Source organism: Callithrix jacchus, chromosome 9, assembly GCF_049354715.1.
Source record: "Callithrix jacchus isolate 240 chromosome 9, calJac240_pri, whole genome shotgun sequence".
Classification (NCBI taxonomy): domain Eukaryota; kingdom Metazoa; phylum Chordata; class Mammalia; order Primates; family Cebidae; genus Callithrix; species Callithrix jacchus.
In genome coordinates this window covers 74,069,021-74,088,653 of record NC_133510.1, presented here as the reverse complement: position 1 = coordinate 74,088,653, position 19,633 = coordinate 74,069,021, and the positions used below count along the sequence as shown (strand labels likewise).

Below are 19,633 nucleotides of genomic sequence, written 5' to 3'. Positions count from 1 at the left end.
TTACCGTGCTTTAGATTTTCTTTAACAACTTGGTGTCAGAAGTGGGATTCAAAGGAGACCCCTGGCCCCTCACCCTTGGGCCATGCTACTGGGTGTATCAAGTAACCACAGAAGGTACCTGCTGAATCCATGGAGCTCACTGCTTTCTCACTGCATCTGGAGGTCCTTGTTAAGTCCCTCTTAGATTTTAAGCTCCACATTTGTGTGCCGAGCTCTCTAAGTTTGTCTGAATCATTTTATTCCCTATTGGACCCAGAGTCAAATTGAGTGCTTGACAAAAACTGGACAAGGTCCAGTCTAGTGCACTAGTTTCCAGAATAGATCTGGAATCCAGATTGGGATCCAAAGGTTAAATGGGGTATTCAGTAGGAACTAGACTCAGTTTCTAGTTGGAAGCCTCAGGTAGGTAGAATTTTAAAAGGACAGGATATTTTGGGTTTGTCAATATCTGAGGAGTCTGGGACTCCTTTGCGGGGAACACCAACACATTTTTTGTTTAGAAATTGTAGACCCCAAACTTGTGGCATTCTAGAAAAATGGGTGTGCCTACAAGGAATAATTTGAAGTTGCAGTGGCCACAATGGGGTCTTTTTAATCTAGATAAAGTTGTTCATATTGGGGCATATTGGAAAAGAATGGATTCTGAGTACCTCAGAAACAATGGGATGCAGTTTTTGATTGGTATACAGAGGCTTATAAAGAACTGATGGATTAAAATTGCCTTTTTAAAAGACTCTTTGTTCATGCCTATAATCCCAATACTTTGGGATGCCACAGTGGGAGGATTGCTTGAGCCTAAGTGTTTAAGACCAGCCTGGGCAACATAGTGAGACCATGTCTCTACCAAAACAGACAAACAAAAAATCAAAACATTAGCTGGGCATGGTGACCTATGCCTGTGGTCCCAGCCACTCAGAAGGCTGAGATGGGAAGATCACTTGAGCCTAGAAGATCAAGGCTTGAATAAGCCGTGATAGCACCACTGCACTCCAGCTTAGATGACCCTATCTCAAAGAAAAAAAAAACTTATTTATTAAAATAAAATAAGACAGCTGAAAAGCATAAGCAATACATTGAGGGCAAAAGTAAGGAAATTGTGTGGTAACTGATGTGACTTTGTTTCCTGCCTTTATTCTTCTCTACCTAATTATTCTAAATCCACAAGCCCGTTTGTTAAACCATCTCTTTCTCCTAAACCTCTAATCCTTTTGCTCAGTTACTTAGGTTTTTATCTGGTGAATAAACACAAAAAGGAAGTTAAGTGAATGCCTCACACAGTTAGGCTCTCAGAATAGCCAGGTTTGGCTCCTGTAAATACTTTTCCTCTTGGGTCAAAAGCTGAATTCAGAGCCATAGCAAAATATTCTCCAAATTGCAAGGAAAATCCACAAAAATTTTCTGAGGAATTGAGAATCCTCATAGGAGCCTATGACCCTGAGTTTCCTGATTTATATCAGTTTATACACATATTAAGATCCAGAGATGTATATAAATGGATAAACAGAGCAGGATGGGATAAGCCTGAGGAAAGGACTGCTGACTCTTCAATAGCTACTTCTAGGTATGGTAAAAAAAGATGCCGTAAAAACAGCTGAAAAACTGCTGGAAACGATCCCCATTGTCTTCCCACAAAAGATTGGTCCATTATTCAATCATGTATGCAAACAAAAAGAGATAAATTAGTTTCTGATTACAAAGCTAGATTGGAAACCTCATTCATTAGACATTCTGGTCTTAAAATATAGCAAGGAAAGTTTCCTGCTGAAACTGAAATAGCTCTTACAGCTTATTCATCCGTGGGCTCTCACCAAAGCTTGGTGACCTGATTAAAAAATGAAAGATTGAATGGGAAGTTACTGATGCAGCTGAATTAGTCATTATGGTTGAACATTTTGAGAGAACTTTAGAACAAGAAAAAGGTGAAACACTGAAAGAAAAAATATCAAAGGCTTCTACATTTACAGCTGCAACAACTACAGGGACAAAGTCCAAAAGGGCCTCTTCATGCATATTATAACTCAAAATCAAGAGGTCCTGAACAAAGAAACCCTGTACCTTCAGATGTCTGCCATCACTGGAGAAAAGATTGTCCAATCAGTCTCTAACTTTCTCTGTTAAACAAAATTCCCAACGGTTTGACTCTCAAGACAATAATCAACATGAATGGGGTTCTGAGGGATTCTCTGGTAGGTCACTTCCTATAATACCTTTATGTTTATAAGGAAACTCCGATCAAGATCAATGGAGAGTCATGTATATACAATGTTGGTGGACTCTGGAACCACTTTATCCACTTTAAACCCCACCCTAATCAACCAACAAATCTCTTGGAGTAAAAAAATATTTCTGTACTGGGAGTTTCAAATCAAGTTCAGAGAATTCCCATGTGTAAACCAGTTGAAATGCTGAACTAGTTTCTGAAAAGCATGCCTTCTTACTATGTGACACCACTCCAGTAAAGATACTGAGATAAGATTTGCTTTCTAACCTGAGAAGACACGTAAAACTCTCTTTATAAGGAGAAATAATCCTAGAAGTCTCTGATCCTCCTGAACCTGAACTACTTTGTTCTCACAAGTGGGAGTTGATAATGTTGAAAGCCAAACTTATACCAACTCCAGTCTTTCTGGAGTACCCCAATATCTATAGGCTTCCTACTCAACTGATAGAAAAAATGGAAAGTTCCGAACCTATAAATATCCAAATAGACCATTCTAAGCCGTTGCCTAAATCTCCCCATTTACCCCTGAAGTTAAAGGTAATCCAAAGACTTCCACTAATTGTAGAGGAGTTCAAAGATTTGTAACTACTTGTACTAGTCCCTGTAATACTCCAATTCTACTAGCTAAAAGACCTAATGGATGAGGTATGAGATTTGTTCAAGACTTATGTGCAATAAATAAAATTATAATTTCAAAATTTCCCATGATTCCAAATCCTAACACTTCATTATCTAGTGTGCCTACAGCTTCCAAATGATGCACAGTGATAGATTGCCACTCTGTCTTCTTTAGTGTTGTACTTGATAAGGAGAGCCAATACTTGTTTGCTGCAAAAACCAGCAATACACCTGGACTGTAATGCCACAGGGTTCCAGTGATGCCTCATGTTATTTTTTTCAGACATTATGGCAAGACCTGCCAATCTCATGTTTTCCTAGAAATTTTGCTACTATTTAATATGTAAATAATTTATAGTTATGTTCTTCTACCAAAGAAAACTCTGTCATAGATTCAACTTCTTTCTTACAGCTATTACTTTACAAGAAACATAAGGTCGCCATGGAAAACTTTATTCTCTAAAGAAAAGGCCTATTACTTAAGACATGATTTGACTGCAAAGAGAATTTCCCTCTTACCTGAAAAAAATGAAGTCAATCCAAGGTTTCCCTAGACCCATGACTAAGAGATAATTGAAAGGATTCCTTGGACTTGAGGGATACTGTAAAACTTGGGTCCTCAATCTTTTTCTGTTGGCATCCCCCTTATATAAACTTATAAAAGAACTGTCTTAAAGTCTATATTAGTTAATTTTCACACTGCTATAAATAAATACCTAAGACTCGGTGATTTATAAAGAAAAAGAGGTTTAATGGACTCACAGTTTCATATGGCTGGGGAGGCCTCACAATCATAGCAGAAGGTGGAGGAGGAGCAATGGTACATCTTACATGGTGGCAGCCAAGAGAGCGTGTGCAGGGGAACTGGCATTTATAAAACCATCAGATCTCTTATTCACTATCAGGAGAACAGCATCGGAAAAACCCACCCCCATGATTCAATTACCTCCCACCAGGTCCCTCTCATGACATGTGGGGAGCTACAATTCAAGATGAGATTTGGATGGGGACACAACCAAACCATATCAAAGTCTTTGCTACAGGAAGGTAATCATGAACCTTTATTTATTTCCATCAAATAAAACTGACCTTATAATAGCCTTTAGCTTTAAGTCTCCTGAATTATACAAAATGTTTTATGTTGTTTGTTTACAAACATGATAATCAGGTCTGGGGAGTCCTGGCTCAGGAACAGGGGGGAAGTAAAGTGACTGATTTCTTATTAGAGTCTCTGGTTAGATCTAGTGGCCAGAGCATATTCAAGTTGTCTGAAAATAGTAGCAGCAGCAGCTAAATTAGAAGAAACCTCATCTGACCTAATATTAGGAAATGAAACTTTACCTACCAGTTCCACACACAATTAAAAGTTTATTACATTCCAGTCAGATCAGGTGGACTAACATCTTATGAAATCTTTCTCCTGTAACCTCCAAATCTCCATCTTGAATGCTGTAATCTCTGCTTAGCCTTGTTACTTTGTTACCTCTGCTTAAATGTGTTAGTGTGGTATCACAACTATTGACCCCTCACATTGACTTAAGGGACATTCTATTAGATAATCCTGAATTGAAACTTTGTGTTAATGGGCCTTATGCCAAAAATTATAGCAAGGAGATACCAAACAGAATATGTTGTAACCACTCAATATGAACTAACAGAAAAGGGAACTCTTTCACAGTTTAAGTTAGCACAATCTGCAACATTATATACTCTTACAAGGGCATGTCATGTAGCCAAAAACAAGTAAGTTACTATTTGATTTTTATGGGTTTTTTTTTTTTTTTTTTTTTTTTTTTTGAGTCAGGGTCTCACTCTGTAGCCCAGGCTAGAGTACAGTTGTGTGATCATGGTTCACCAAAGCCTCAGTTTCCATGGCTCAACTGATGCTCCGATTTCAGCCTAAGTAGCTGGGACTACAGACATGTGCCACCATAATCAGGTATGTGCCACCATGCCTGTAGTCCCAGTTACTTGGGAGGCTGAGGTGAGAGGATGATGACCTTTCCATGACCTGGCTAATTTTCTTCTTCTTCTTTTTTTTTTTTTTTTTTTGAGATGGGGTCTTGTTATGTTGCCCAGGCTGGTCTCAAAGTCTTGGGCTCAAGTGATCTTCCCACCTGAGTTTCCCAAAGTGCTGGGATTGCAGATGTGAGTCACCGTGCCTGGCCTAAGTTAACATTTAAATAGACAATAAATACACTTTTGGAGTGGTCCATGATTTTGGAGTATTATGGAAACAAAGAGCATTTCTCATTTCTGGTGGAAACCCCATCAAAAAGGATCACAGGTAGATTAATTTCTTTCAGCTATTCTATTGCCCTCAACAAGTTGTTATTAAAACTGCAGCTCATATTCATAAAACTAAACCTAAATGTTAATGGAAGGGATTAGCAGACTTTGATGCCAAGTTGACTAGCACTGAAATTGTTAAAATATGGAATCTTTATGAATTCCATAATGTCAATTCAAATCAAAATTACTTATGATCATTTGTTCAATAAACAATGCTGTGCACCTGAATTGGAACAACAAAAACGTTGTCTAAAAGGATGCAAATTTAATGCTAAATAAGGACTCACCAAGAGCCTGGATAGCTGCCTAGCCCTTCCTGAGGCCCTGAAAATACCACTCTTAAAAGTCCTGTACTCCATTACTCAACCTGGTGTAGATAAAATGGTTCAAATTGTTAAGAAGTACTGGTGGGATGATTGTTCTAAAACAACAAAAATCATTTATAACCATTGTTTGGCTTGTCAAACCCATTATCCCAGAAAGACCCTTAATGATTCAGGGGGTATAGTTCCATTACCTGCTGGGCCATTTAAACATCTACAGATGGATTTCATTCAATTGCCACCCTAAGTGGGATAACAATATATTCTTGTGATAGTGTGTCTGTTTTTAGTAAAAGGCGAAAGATTTATACGATCTGAAGAGAAACCAGAGTATGTGTGTGTCTGTTTTTAGAATGGATTAAGCCTTTCCCTTGTAAAAAAGCTGATGCCACAACATTAACAAAAAATTTATTTAAAAATGTGTTTCCTCTGTGGGCATCCCTGGACAGATTTTCAGAGATAGGGGAGCTCACTTCACACTGGTCAGGTTATCAAACAATTAAATAAGATTTTACAAATCCAATGGCACTACCATTGCACTTCACTTATCATCCTCAGTCCTTTCAAAATGTTACAAGGATGAATGGCATCTTGAAACTAAAATTAGCTAAATTAATAAAGTTTATTGGATTAACTTGGCCAAAAGTTTTACCACTGACCTTAATGACAATTAGATCAAACCCAACGGGAAATTACAAATCGGCCCCTTATAAAATAATAACTAGGAGACCCGTGTCTTTGAAAATAGAGCCTCATGTATCTCCTGACTTATTTGCTAATATAAGTCAATATTGCAAAACATTGATGTGTTATGTCAAAGTATGTTTTCACCAGGTGAAGAAAGCTTTCCATGACCCATCTCCTGATGATCAAACCTTCCATGACCTGGAACCCAGAAATTGAGTTTTTTGAAAATGACTCCAGAGAAAAACTGTCCTTGAGCCTCATTGAAAGGGATCATACTATTTCTTATTATTATTCACACTGCAGCAAAACTTCAGAGTCTTGAAACTTAGGTCTATGTCTCAAGTAAAAGAAAGCTCCCTTAGACTTTTGGACTTGTCGACCTATAGGTGACTTAAGTAGATGGTGTCACACAGTAGGCAGCTTTCGCAAGATCACAAAACAAGACTTCATTTGACTCTTTTCCATTGACTAAAGACTTGTTTTTGTTTTGCATTTAACACAAAATGTTCAAACTTTTACTTAGTTGGGAACGGTCACTCCTCAAACTGAACATCCTCTAAAGTCTACTGTTTAAAGTATTGCTCACTAACCAAAGCAATTGCTGGCTATATAGTCATCTGGATAAATAGGAAAACCACAGCTAATATTAAAACTTGCTCCCACACATACCTGGGTGAGCAATTCAGGAAATAGGCTTTCTAAAAAAGCTTGGTACCCTCCTCTTGGCAGGTCAGTTGATATTTATAATAGACTATTTTGGCATTAGAAACTATTAAGGAAAAAGCAATGGCATATAACTACCGTTGATTTTATTACTGGTAATTTATCATTATGCATAGAATACCTATAGGGAATTGGGTTCAATCTAGTGAGTATTCTAGACTCCCTCTTTAATCAAACTCTTTGGTTTGACACAGCTTATGAAGACTGGACTCCTATGTGTAATAACACAGATACGACATGAAAACATGACCATGATATCCTTGACCATATCATTAGAAAATTCAGCCAGGTGCAGTGACTAACATTTACAATCCCTTAGAGGCTTAGGTGGGAGGATCGCTTGAGGCCAAGAGTTAGAGATGAGTCTGGGCAACATAGAGAGACCTCGTACAGAAATAATTTTAAAATGAGCTGAGTGTGGTGGCATGCACTTATAGCTCTACCTACTTGGGAGGCTGAGGTGGGAGGATTACTTGAACCCAGAAGTTCGAGGCTGCAGTGAGCTATGATCATGCCACAACACTCCAGCCTAAGTGACAGAGTGAGACCCTGTCTCTAAAAACAAAACAAAACAAACAAAAATCATTAAGAGTCGTGTTCAGTTAAAATACTGAAGACAAATGAAATTCCTCTATGGTTTCACTGTATAAAATTAATAGTTTTGTTTATTGAATAGAGCAATATTTGAGACATGTTTGAAAAGAAAGCCAGTCATCCTTGTTTAGTGACAGTATGCATAGGTTACTTTATCAAATTTATGACATTATATTTCTTTCTTCTCTAAATCATAACCATTCGACCTGGTAATGTAAAAATGTAGATATGACAAAAAAGAACCATGACATTTATATTACTCCCAACTGGTGAGTCATCAGATCCTCTTTGACTTTTTCTCTCAATAATGCTGGGTTGTTCATCTTGTGGGACAACAAAATATGCAAAGGTTTTCCACCTTGTGTAGACATAAGTCAATCAGATTTCTTATTTGTTTTTGAGACAGGGTCTTGCTCTGTTGCCCAGGCTGGAGTGCAGTGGCACAGTCATGGTCCACAGCAGCCTCACCCTCCTGGGCTTGAGCAGTTCTTCTGCCTCAGCCTCTCCAGTAGCTGGGAGTACTAGTGAGTGCCACCATGCCTGGCTAATTTTTATTTTTGCAGAGATTGGGTATTGATACGTTGCCCAGTCTAATCTCAAACTTGTAACCTCAAGCGATCCTCCTGCCTCAGCCTCCCAAAGTCCTGGGATTACAGGTGTGAGCCACTATACCCAGCCCCAGATTTCTTTATTTTTCTCACTTTTTTTTTTTTTTTATGGTGAAAAGATATACATATATTTAGAATTAGCCAGCTGGACTGTTTAGATGATCCCAATTTTGTTTGCAACATCCAAAGCATCATAATCAGGAGCCAGTCGAACATATGCCTTCTTCTCTCCATCAGGCCGAATCAGGGTGTTGACCTTGGCCACATCAATGTCATAGAGCTTCTTCACAGCCTGTTTGATCTGGTGCTTGTTGGCTTTAACATCCACAATGAACACAAGTGTGTTGTTGTCTTCTATCTTCTTCATGGCAGACTCAGTGGTCAGTGGAAACTTGATGATCGCATAGTGGTCAAGTTTGTTTCTCCTGGGGGCGCTCTTCCGAGGATATTTGGGCTGCCTTCGGAGTCGCAGTGTCTTGAGCCGCCGGAAGGTGGGTGACGTGCGGATCTTCTTTTTTTTGTGGCTGTGGACACCTTTCAACACTGCCTTCTTGGCCTTTAAAGCCTTCGCTTTGGCTTCGGCTTTAGGAGGGGCAGGAGCTTCCTTCTTCGCTTTCGGCGCCATCTTGTGAAAAGGGTCCATTTTTCTCACTTTTAAATTAAATACTTGCTTCTGATGTTCTGACATTGGAACACTAGATTTCTGTTGGTCTGGTATTCCTCAATTTATAAATTACTTCTAACTCAAATAAACTTTAAAAAATTTTATTGTGCTTCAGATTTTTCTTTAACAGAAATAATTGAGCTAATACATATAAAGTACTTAAAACAGTACCTGGCACATAATAAACGCTACATATTTGCTATAATTATCATTATAATAACATTGACTCTTTTTCTCTTGTTTTTACCTGAGATATTTACTCTCAGGCATATAATCACTTAATGTTTTTACTAATTACAACTCTTGCATATACAGATGTATCAAGAGTACAGTAATGCTAGCATATTGACATTTACAGTTATCTTGAAAATTGTTTTTAAATTATAGAATAATTCTAAAAAATGTTTAGAGCTAGCTGGCTTAGGTTCTACTGGTCCCTTCTTAAATGGTTATGTTAATACTGTGTTAATTTTTTAGTGTGAGCTTCAAAAAGAGAGACTTAAACCAAAGCTCATTTGAAAATTTTTACATTATCATTCTAATCTCCATAGATAGAAATGGTTAATGTGACTGGGCATTCCTCTGCCCTATTTATATTATGTCAACAACAAAATGATAGATGTAGATGTAGTTATTTGTGGAGAGGTCACTTTCCTAAGAACCGCGTGTACTTGGCTCACATCCCAAGATAGAGAAGGAAGCAAGCAGTCAACACAACAAAATCAAAGCAAAACATACAAAGAAAACAACAATAACAACAGCAAATCAAACCCTGTTGTGAACATCCAGAATCAAAAGGCTGTAATCTCAGGCGCAAAGTCTTTTGCGCCTTCCTCAAGAGGAAAAGGCCCCACTCAGAAGAGAGCCTTTAAGCCCTCTTGGTGTGTGTTTGTTTTGGTTTTAAATCCATAGCAGCGAATTACCAGTAGGAGGTGGACTCAACTAGCCTGGACATAATGTGGGAAAACAGATTTAAAAACTAATTAATACTACTACTAATAATATTGACCACATAGTTGTTTGATTATTTAACATAACAGTTCTACATATCTCAAAAACTTTCAAGGGCACTTTCTGCTTTATAACATCTAAAGGACTGTACAGTTTTTAAAATCATCAGAAAAGCTCAAATATCCAGGAATACCCTAAGGTTCTATCTCTCCTGCCTCTGTTTTTTCTCTCTACATGTTTTTCTTGGGAAATCTTATTTAGCCACATGGAATTAATAATCACAAGAAATTATGAACAATTCCTAGCCTTGAACTTCCATCTGAGCAACAGATTCTTATTTGTTCCTGAAGGAACTTCTCCAGGTGGTTAACTGACAGTTACCTAACACATCTCAAATTAAACTCACTATTTTCTTTTCTTTTTTTTCCCTCCAAACCAACTTTCCCTTTGTGTTTCTCATTTTGATTAATATATTCCCATTCTCCCAATTGATCAAGCCAGAAACCTCCAGTTTGCGGCATCCTATCATTCATCCCCACTCTCATCTAAATGGCCTCAGCCCTATTGATTATATTTCTGAAATGTTTCCACAGTAGTAATAAATAATATGCTAAGTACTTCACACTCATGTACACAAACACATGCACACATACACAAAACCTAATTAATTAACCTGAAGACAACAGTCCAGGTAAAGAAACAGAGGCATGTAGAACTTCAGTAGCTTTCTGAAGGTGAAACACAGCAGTAAGCAGCAGAGTCAGTTTGAATCCAGCTTGTGAGACCAGCCCCTTTGCTGCTACACTGTACATTGAAATCCGTGGTCTAATTTTCACTTTTTGTGGCTATAGTTTAAATTCAGATTCTCATCTTTGTGTGATCATTTTCACTCTTAAGAAGTACCACACACATGAGGGGGTACCCCAGAAAAGGTCTCCTCTCCACTTCTCTGGTTTCTCATGCCTTTGTGGCACTTCTGGCTTTCCTTCCCCCCTTGTCAGTCCCTTTGGAGTGATTCCTTATTCAGTCCCCTTCTCTGAACAATCTACTCTGCTTCCACCTAGCCTTTGGATATCATTTTCTGGGTCCTTCTTGACTCCACTGGTTCATCTCTCTTCCAGCTCCCGATTTTAGAACTCCAGTTGGAATCCTGAGTGTCCCACTTTTCTGGGAGGAGAAGACATGCAATAGCAGTGAGCTCATAATAGACTTCTCTGCCTCAGTCTTTCCCCCTTTGAAATCCATCTGGAGTTACCTTAATTTTTTTCTTTAAGGATAAAGGTGCTAATATTTTATATTGTGCTTCTTTTTTTTCTTATAACAGAAACTTATTTATTTGTCTGGAACTTTACAGTTTACAAAGCACTTTCATGTCAACAAATTTTCCCAAATTTGTCTTAGGGGTGCAATAATGTCAGAACCCAATTTATACTATATTCTCAAGAAACTGCTTTGAAATCTGGAGAAGAAATATTGTTTCTGTGTGTGATATGTGAACATGGGTATTTGCCTAACGAAGACTGTGCTATAATTCATAATATTAGTGTTCACTAGAGTAACATATTCTGCTCTTCTTTATGCATAAAAATATCAAACAATTGGCTTTGGAAGTAGGACAGGATTTCCCAACCTTCGTACTATTGATATTTTGAGCTGGATTGTTCCTCGTTATGTAGGCTGTCCTGTGAATTGTGGGGGGGTTTAGCAACCTCCATGGCTCTACCTGCTAAGTGCCAGTAACACACACCCTCTTTCCAGTTGTGACAACAAATGCTTTTTCTAGGCTTTTATGGGCTGAATTGTGTTCCCTCAAAATTTGTATTTTGAAGCTGTAATCCCTACTAACTCAGAATGTGACTTTTGCAGCCAATGTAACACTATGCAGCCATAGAAAGAATAAGTTCATGTGTGTTGCAGGGACATGGATGAAGCTAGAAACCACCAATGTTTTTGTAGATGGTGTCTTTAAATTTAAATAAAATCATTAGAGCAGGCTTTAATTTTATATGTCTATTGTCCTTATATAAAGAGGAAATTTGGACATAGACAGGTAGAGGGAAGGCCATGTAGAGACACAGAGAGAAGAGCCATCTACAAGCCAAAGAGGAAACCAACCCTACTGACACCTTAATTTTGGAATTCCAGCCTCCAGAACTGTGACAAAATAAATACATTTTTAATTGTTTAAGCCACCCAGTTTGTGGTACTTTGTTAGGGCAATCCCAGAAAACAAATACATTGCCAAATAAATGTACCCTAAGGTCAAATCAGACTTGGTTGAGAATCATTCAACTGGTACACATGAATTTCACACAAAAAAATTATTAGTTTTGCCTTTTGATGAAAGAAAAAGTAAATTTCTAATGATGTTTTTCCTTCAAAAGAGGGAATCTGAAGTACCTTCTTTCCCCACTTCCTTTTTATGCCATAAATCTTTTTTAGCAGATAATTTCATTACTTTATAGTTGGACAATGAAAAGAAAAAACATAAAAAGCAGACCAAAAGGCTAAAATGATGCACAGCATCTAGGAAGTGACTCTGGTGTTGTGTCATTGAATGTCTGTTATGTCTGGTAAATAATTCTGAGCTGGGGCTGCACCTAATGGTTCCATAAAAATTACACAGAAATTACCCCCCAGGCAACATTTCAAAAACAAATCTTTCAAAAGTTTTATTAAAAGAACCAGATCTATTTCATTTCTCTCAGGCAGAAACTGCCATTCTTGTTCCTACCTTGTGCAATAATCAATAAACTGAAATATCTTGCAGTTAACATAGTGTGACCATGCGACCCTTCTATGCCAACAGAATGAAATTTTCCTTTCCCTACCCAAATTTTATCTAATATCCTGAAGCACATGAAAAGGCTCTAAGTAGAAATCATTCTGCAATAAAGACACATGCACATCTATATTTATTGCAGCACTATTCAAAATAGCAAAGACTTGGAACCAACCCAAGTGCCCATCAATGATAGACTGGATAAAGAAAATGTGGCACATATATACCATGGAATACTATGCAGCTATAAAAAGAATGAGTTCATGTCCTTTGCAGGGACATGGATGAAGCTAGAAACTATCATTCTCAGTAAACTAACACAGGAACAGAAAACCAAACACCACATATTCTGACTCATAAATGGGAATTGAACAATGAGAAAACATGGACACAGGGAGGGGAGCATCACACACTGGGGCCTGTCTGGGTGTGGGGGAAAATGGAAGGAGAGCATTAGGACAAATAGCTAATGTATGCAGGGCTTAAAACCTAGATGACGGATTGATAGGTGCAGTAAACCACCATGGCACGTGTATACCTATGTAGCAAGCCTTCATATTCTGCACAGGTATCCTAGAACTTAAAGCATAATAAATGAAAAACAAAAGGTCAATCTGATCTGTCATCCCATCCTGTTTTGTGGGTTCAAAAAGCCATTGCTGGTTGCCCATGATCTGAAGAATGGAGCCTGAATGTTGTTATCTAGCTATCATATGAGAAAAGATAAAATGGTTTACAGATTTAAGAAAGAGAATAGGGTCTCAAATGACAGTTTTGTCACCATATTGCTGTTAGACATTGGTCATTTTTATGCTTTCATGGCCTTAACTTCCTAATGTACTGTAACACCTATTTCATGCCATCATGTGAGGATTAAATGAGATAATGTAGGCAAATGCCCTTAGTGCAGCATCTGGTATTTGAAAGGATCTCACCAGCTGTTGGTTGAAGTCTCCATGGTCCAGTCCTAATCCACTGGATTAGGCTTATTTCTCTCTAAACCTTTCCATGGAGTCTATATTCCAGTCAAACCAGACTGCCTTTTATTCTCTCAAAGGGCCCTGAGGTTCCCCCTTCAGATTGACATAGAAGTACATTTCTAGTAAACTTTCTCTTCAAGGGAAGGGATCTGGAGAATGCTTGTCCTATGGGCTTCTGCTCCCAGGCTTTGCTGCGGTTGTGCAGACTTGAGACAGTACAGGTCAAGTGTCTGATACAAGGTCTCGTCTAGAGGAAGCATTCACCATCTCTCTCTAGTGACACGTGCTGGCCTGCCTGCTTAATTCCCACTCGTTCCTCATTTTTTTTTTTTTTTTGAGACATTCACTCTGTCACTTAGGCTGGAGTGCAGTGGCACGATCTTGGCTCACTGCAACTTCTGCCTCCTGGTTTCAAGTGATTCTGCTTCAGCTTCCTGAGCAGTTGGGATTACAGGTGCATGCCCCAAGGTCTGGCTAATTTTTGTATTTTTATTAGAGACGGGGTTCATTATCTTGGCTAGGCTGGTCTTGAACTCCCAACCTCAAGTCATCTGCCTGCTCTAGCCTCCCACAGTGTTGGGATTACAGGCATTAGTCACATCACCCAGTCTCCTTCCTCGTTCTTAAGCACTTAGCTACTTTCTGCTTCCACTCCTGCCCCCTTCATAGGTTGTTCTATATGACACCCAAACTTATAATTTCAAAACGGAACTAGATAATTCCCTGGCACCACCTAAAATTCTCCAATAGATTTCTATGCACTCTTAGATGAAATGTAAATGCCTAAGTGTGGCTGACAAGTCCCTGAATGCTTGACCCATGCCTAACTCTCCATCCTCATCCTGAGCCACTGGTCCCTCCATCTGCCTTGCTTATTATACCCACCACTGCAAAGTTCCTCCTACAACCCAAGCCATTTCCTTTCTCAGGGCTTTTTCTGTACATTTACTTCGGCCTATAATGCTCATCTGCACCCCACCATTTCTTCCAATTGCTGGCTCCTCTTCATCCTTAAATACCTTTTCCCACCTGAGATAAGTCTTCTTGACCTTCCAATCTAGAATATGTCAGTCCAAAGAATATGTCCTTTCCTTGTTCTTCCTGCCTCTCCCTGCTTCCCTCCTCTCCATTCTTTTCACTTAGAATAGTTTGTGGTCACATCTTTACTTACTGCCTTATTTTCTTGAATGACATGAGGGCAAGGAGGTGCTGAATCACCAGCTTTTAACAGCATTTGGCATGTGGTTGAAAGACAGTAAATACTCCTGTTGATTGACCAGCTGAATGAATGCTGCATCCTCTGGCACTATTCCCTTCCTCTCTTATTCTGGGAGGCTTATTTTTAAAAAATATGCTTTTTGTGGGTCTGGGAGGATAGTACAGCAAGCAGGTTAAAGATGTTAAAGAGTACTGTATCTACCTTGTTTCCTTTAAACAGTTAGTTAAAATGCACTTCTAAAAATCGCTATGAATGCTTATCTAGTCATCAAGAAGACATTAATCAACAACCCATAGAAAAAATAAAAGGAAGCCAACAAAACATATTAATTTTTGAGTTATTTCCAGTTGAATGTAGAAATTGTATTTTAAAATCAAATCGATAAGACACAAATTCTACTCTAATTTGCAACTGAATAGTATGTGAACCCGCACAGACACATAAGCTTATTCCCAAAGTAAAAATGTCCTTCATGAAATAGAAGAATCTTCACTGTTCTTATGTTAGTGACATGAAGAATGTGAATGTAATGTTTACAAAGCATATTCTGAGCTTCTGTGAAGTGCCCGCAATATAATTGATGAGTTCTCTTTATTTCTGCAATGCTTTCAAGCATTTTAAACCCAAAACAAAGGAGTCGACACAGAAATGTAATTATCCAAAAGAGCAAAATATTACGAGATAGGCCCTGAATTGTATTTGGTGGCTTATGTGTTTGATTTAAACATTCCCTTTCTTTAATCTATAATAATCCTATGAATACTAATGTGTGTTAGAAATATGGGAGACAAAAATTTCCCCATGCCATACCTGACACTTTTAAATTATGTTGTGGGAATAATTTTCTAGCTTAAAGTTTGTCTTTACTTCAGTCTGGGACTTACTGACCGACATTGAAAAGGTATTATTCAATTTCAAGTAAACCATTTTCCCATTCAATTTAACCAAGGTTCCAGTAGAGGGAGCAGAGTCGACAATTAGAGAAGAGAGATTCTTAAACTCAAATACCAGTGAAAGGAGCAAATGCTGAATTAATTTGAGAAATATCTAAGACTTCATTTTAGCTCCCAATAACATGACTTATTTATTCACCTTCTAAAAGCATAAAGTTGGTCATCTGTCTTTCCTTAACATCTGCTATAGAACATTCATTTATATGCTGACAAGTGTCTCAAGAGCCAGTAAGTCACTGATGTACTTTCAAAAACAACCAAAGGTATAATAATTCACTGTTATTGGTTAATGTTACAAAGTATAAGAAAATATAAAAATAAGTATTATGTTTGAAGTCTTTTTAGACCAAGGCTGACTACATAATATAATTAGAAATTCAAAACGTCAATGTAAGTTATATCCAATGTAAAAGTAGTTATTAACTAAGAAAAGATACAAGAGAAAGAAATGAGGATATCTCAAAAAGAAGAAGACCCGTGCTTATATCTTTATAATGAATCTGTTAAAGTAACTGAGGTATGGGTGGGAAAGTGCATTTTTTTTTTTTTTTTGAGATGGAGTTTCGCTCTTGTTACCCAGGCTGGAGTGCAATGGCGCAATCTCGGCTCACTGCAATGTCCATCTCCTGGGTTCAGGCAATTCTCCTGCCTCAGCCTTCTGAGTAGCTGGGATTACAGGCACGCACCACCATGCCTAGCTAATTTTTTCTATTTTGAGTAAAGACGGGGTTTCACCATGTTGACCAGGATGGTCTCGATCTCTTGACCTCGTGATCCACCTGCCTCGGCCCCCCAAAGTGCTGGGATTATAGGCTTGAGCCACCGCACCCGGCCCGGAAAGTGCATATTAATGATGAAGCTAAAGGAGCCACAGAAGCAACAAGTTGTATCTACCATAAAAAAGTGAGCTTGCGAATATTACTATAAATTAAACAGTAAGAAGTGGAGAGCTAAGACTCATGGAAATTTACCATTAGTTGACACATGGCCAACTCCAGCTGCCGTAGAGTTGGAGCATGCACAGCTTGTGTGGCTGTGTTAGTCCTACTTACTATGTCCCTGGAAGTTAGTGTCATGAAAGGAGAACATTATTAAAAAGAAAAATTTCCAAGGCATGCAGTAGACTACCATCCTTACAAGCAGTAAGATAAGGATTTTATCAATTCATACAAAAGTATGTAGTTTTAAATCTGTTTAATGAGTATGAAGCTTTTCATTGTTTTATTTTACTTTTTAAAAATTTTATTCTAGGTTAAAATGATATATATGTACAATATATATTATATTATCACACATATATAGTATATTTAATATATGTACCATAATCACATAATATATATATTATATTATTAAATATATATTATATTATTAAATATATATTTTTTCATGCTTTTTAAAATAACTACAAGCCTTATAATGAAGAAACAAAAAAGCCATTGTGTCCCTGTCCCATCCTTTCCACTCCTGATTCCCATTTCCCAGAGGAAACTATTTGCACCTTTTAGTGTGGAGTCTCATAGGGGTCACTCTCTTCAGATTGTAAATCACCACTCTTCTACCAGGATTATTGTTTGTGGTGAGAAGAGGGTGGTGAGGACAGTTGCCTGGATGTGTGAGCTAAGGGATGCGTTTAACTGCTTATTATTAAGAATTTCAGTGGAGCTTCCTATTTTTGCCAGTACTCTGACCTTCCAAACTACTCTTTTTAGGCTTTTATGGCAGGAATTGGCTTGCTTCTTGAATTATTCCATGTCATTTTCTCTTAAGACATTTCACATATTTGTTAACATATCCTGTCTATTATCATTTCTTTCCTGATTTCTTTATCTTTGTAGGTTTATGTTTATTAAGTTACTTTTCTGTCACTTGAGATAAACATTTGTTTAATCTACTGTATTTTTCTTAAGCTGGGGCCACATACCAGTTATGCAAATATCTGCTTGTTTAGGAATACTGTTTTATTTTTCTAATCCATGCCAGCCTGATTAAAAATAGCCACAACATATTCTCTCCATAACTTTGCTTGTAGTCACACTTAGGAACTTAGTTCCCAACAGATTTCTTGCCCAAAATCACGCTGAAAGTTCCAGCTTTGGTTGGGACAAGTCATCTCCCTGCTAAGAACTAGTTCTTTTGGCCGTAGTATGGCATCTGCTGTTTATCTCTTCTACAGCCCTGACTTGGCTGTGGTGATGTGTCAGGGTGCCATCAATGATCTACCAGTCAGCTATTTTAGATGCTTAACGTAGGCATTTTGTATTTGAGACCAAAAAGTATTCAGGGCTCCACTGATACCACCATCACCAATGCTACCACCATGGCAAATCCCACTGCCCTTGACCTAGACTTCTCCAGTTAGGCACATTCCTTTTAGATACTTTCTAGAAGTAGATGGACCCTCCATGTAGATGGACCATTCCTCAGTCAGGCTGGAACCTCAGAGTAGATACAGGTTGGGCACAAGTTAAGCAATGTACTCAGAATGATCACACTTAAAAGTTTGTATGATTATGAAGAACATGTCCTATTAACTACTACATGTCAAGAAAACTGTCAACACATTTTCCATGAGTTAAGGAAGAGCTTCTTGAAGAAGATGGGATTTCAGTAGCTTTTTTTTCAGTATAAAATGAAGAATAGTAAGGTGTGGTTGGTATTCAGAGGGAGTAGTGTTCCAGAGAACCACTGGAACTGGTAGGTTTGGGTGAATTTACTGTCCACCTATTAATCTGGCTGGCTGGACAGTCTCCTAATATTCCCTCATATGTGAGCCCCATTCAGCCTTCTGCTCAAAGAAGACAACCTTCCTAAACAGAGGAACCCTGTGTGTCAATCCACAACATATCAGTGATTTTCTATGCTGTTAGAATCTCCAAGCTAACTCTCAAGGTTCATCCAAGGAGAAAATGTATAGAATAAAAGTCTTCATTTTCTAAGTAAGAAAAAAATAACAGTTTCCTTGTCCTCTCAGATTTAATATAAAACTTATCTTCACATAAAAATCTCTCGCAGATCTTAACTGATTAGGAATTAATCTCTTCTTCCACTAAACTCTCTGAGAATTTTCTTTTTACTTACATTAAACTGTTAATCACAACCTTTCTTTTGTTAGGGTTCCAAGAGGCCCTGACGCTTAAACTGAGTCTTGAAAAGAAATACCAGCTATGATAAGGGGCTGAGTGAGAGAAGGAAAAGCATTTCTGGTAGGAGAACAGCATGTACAAGAACGTTGCAGCGTAAGAGAGCAGGCTGTTCTGCAGAAACTACAATAGGTTGGCATAGTTGAATGGAAGTGCTTGTGTTGCAATATGACCCATTAGGAGGACTGAAAAGCATTAACGGCCAAGGCCAGATCAAGCTGGACTCATATGTCATGTTGAGAAGTTCAGACTATCCTGGAGGCTCTGGGAGCCACTCTAGGATTTTAAGCAGGGAAATGACATCATCTTTGGATTTAGTAAATCTCTTGGGTGGCAGTTCTTTTTCTTTTGTTTTAAATTAAAGACTTGGAACAGTGTTTTAATTTTGGAGATTGTATAGTATATTTTAGTTTATTTTCCTTCTTTCTTGATAGTGAGCTTTTTGGTCATTTTTGTGTCATTATTCCATATTAATTTTGAATTAGACACACTAACAGGCTTAAATTAGAACAATTCTTCACACGTTCTTTCTTTTGTGGTCAAGCGATCTTCCTAGATGCATTTTTGAGAGACTTACACGTCTGCTAGCCTCAGACTGGCTGTGAGAATCTTCTTGAACCCTACTCACAATTCCAATTAGTCATAGATCAAAACATTAATGTGGACAGATTAAAGCAGAAGCCCTCATGCTTTATTTCCTAATATCATCTGTCTTTGCTTTGAAAAGCACACCAACGGAATCTTCTGCATCTGTACACCCCAAAGGCAATTTAATCTCCCTTGGCCAACATTAAAGCTTTAAAGTAACTCTATGCTATGATGTATTTTTCCTCCTTTTCCAAGTTCAAGCATTATATAATCCACTTTTTATCAGACTC

The 19,633-nt window shown here is 38.0% G+C and overlaps 1 protein-coding gene, 1 long non-coding RNA gene and 1 pseudogene across 7 annotated transcripts in view; 1 reads left to right on the top strand and 2 right to left on the bottom strand.

Annotated features, from left to right (window-relative positions):
• LOC118144265 (uncharacterized) overlaps positions 1–19,633 on the top strand; it is a 437,346-nt gene that overhangs the window by 46,598 nt on the left and 371,115 nt on the right. The gene's annotated exons all lie outside the window — the stretch shown is intronic.
• LGR5 (leucine rich repeat containing G protein-coupled receptor 5) overlaps positions 1–19,633 on the bottom strand; it is a 143,745-nt gene that overhangs the window by 88,236 nt on the left and 35,876 nt on the right. The window lies entirely within an intron of this gene.
• Positions 8,142–8,707, bottom strand: LOC100400062 (large ribosomal subunit protein uL23 pseudogene; annotated as a pseudogene). The gene has a single exon (XR_013521931.1). The product of XR_013521931.1 is annotated as a large ribosomal subunit protein uL23 pseudogene (transcript).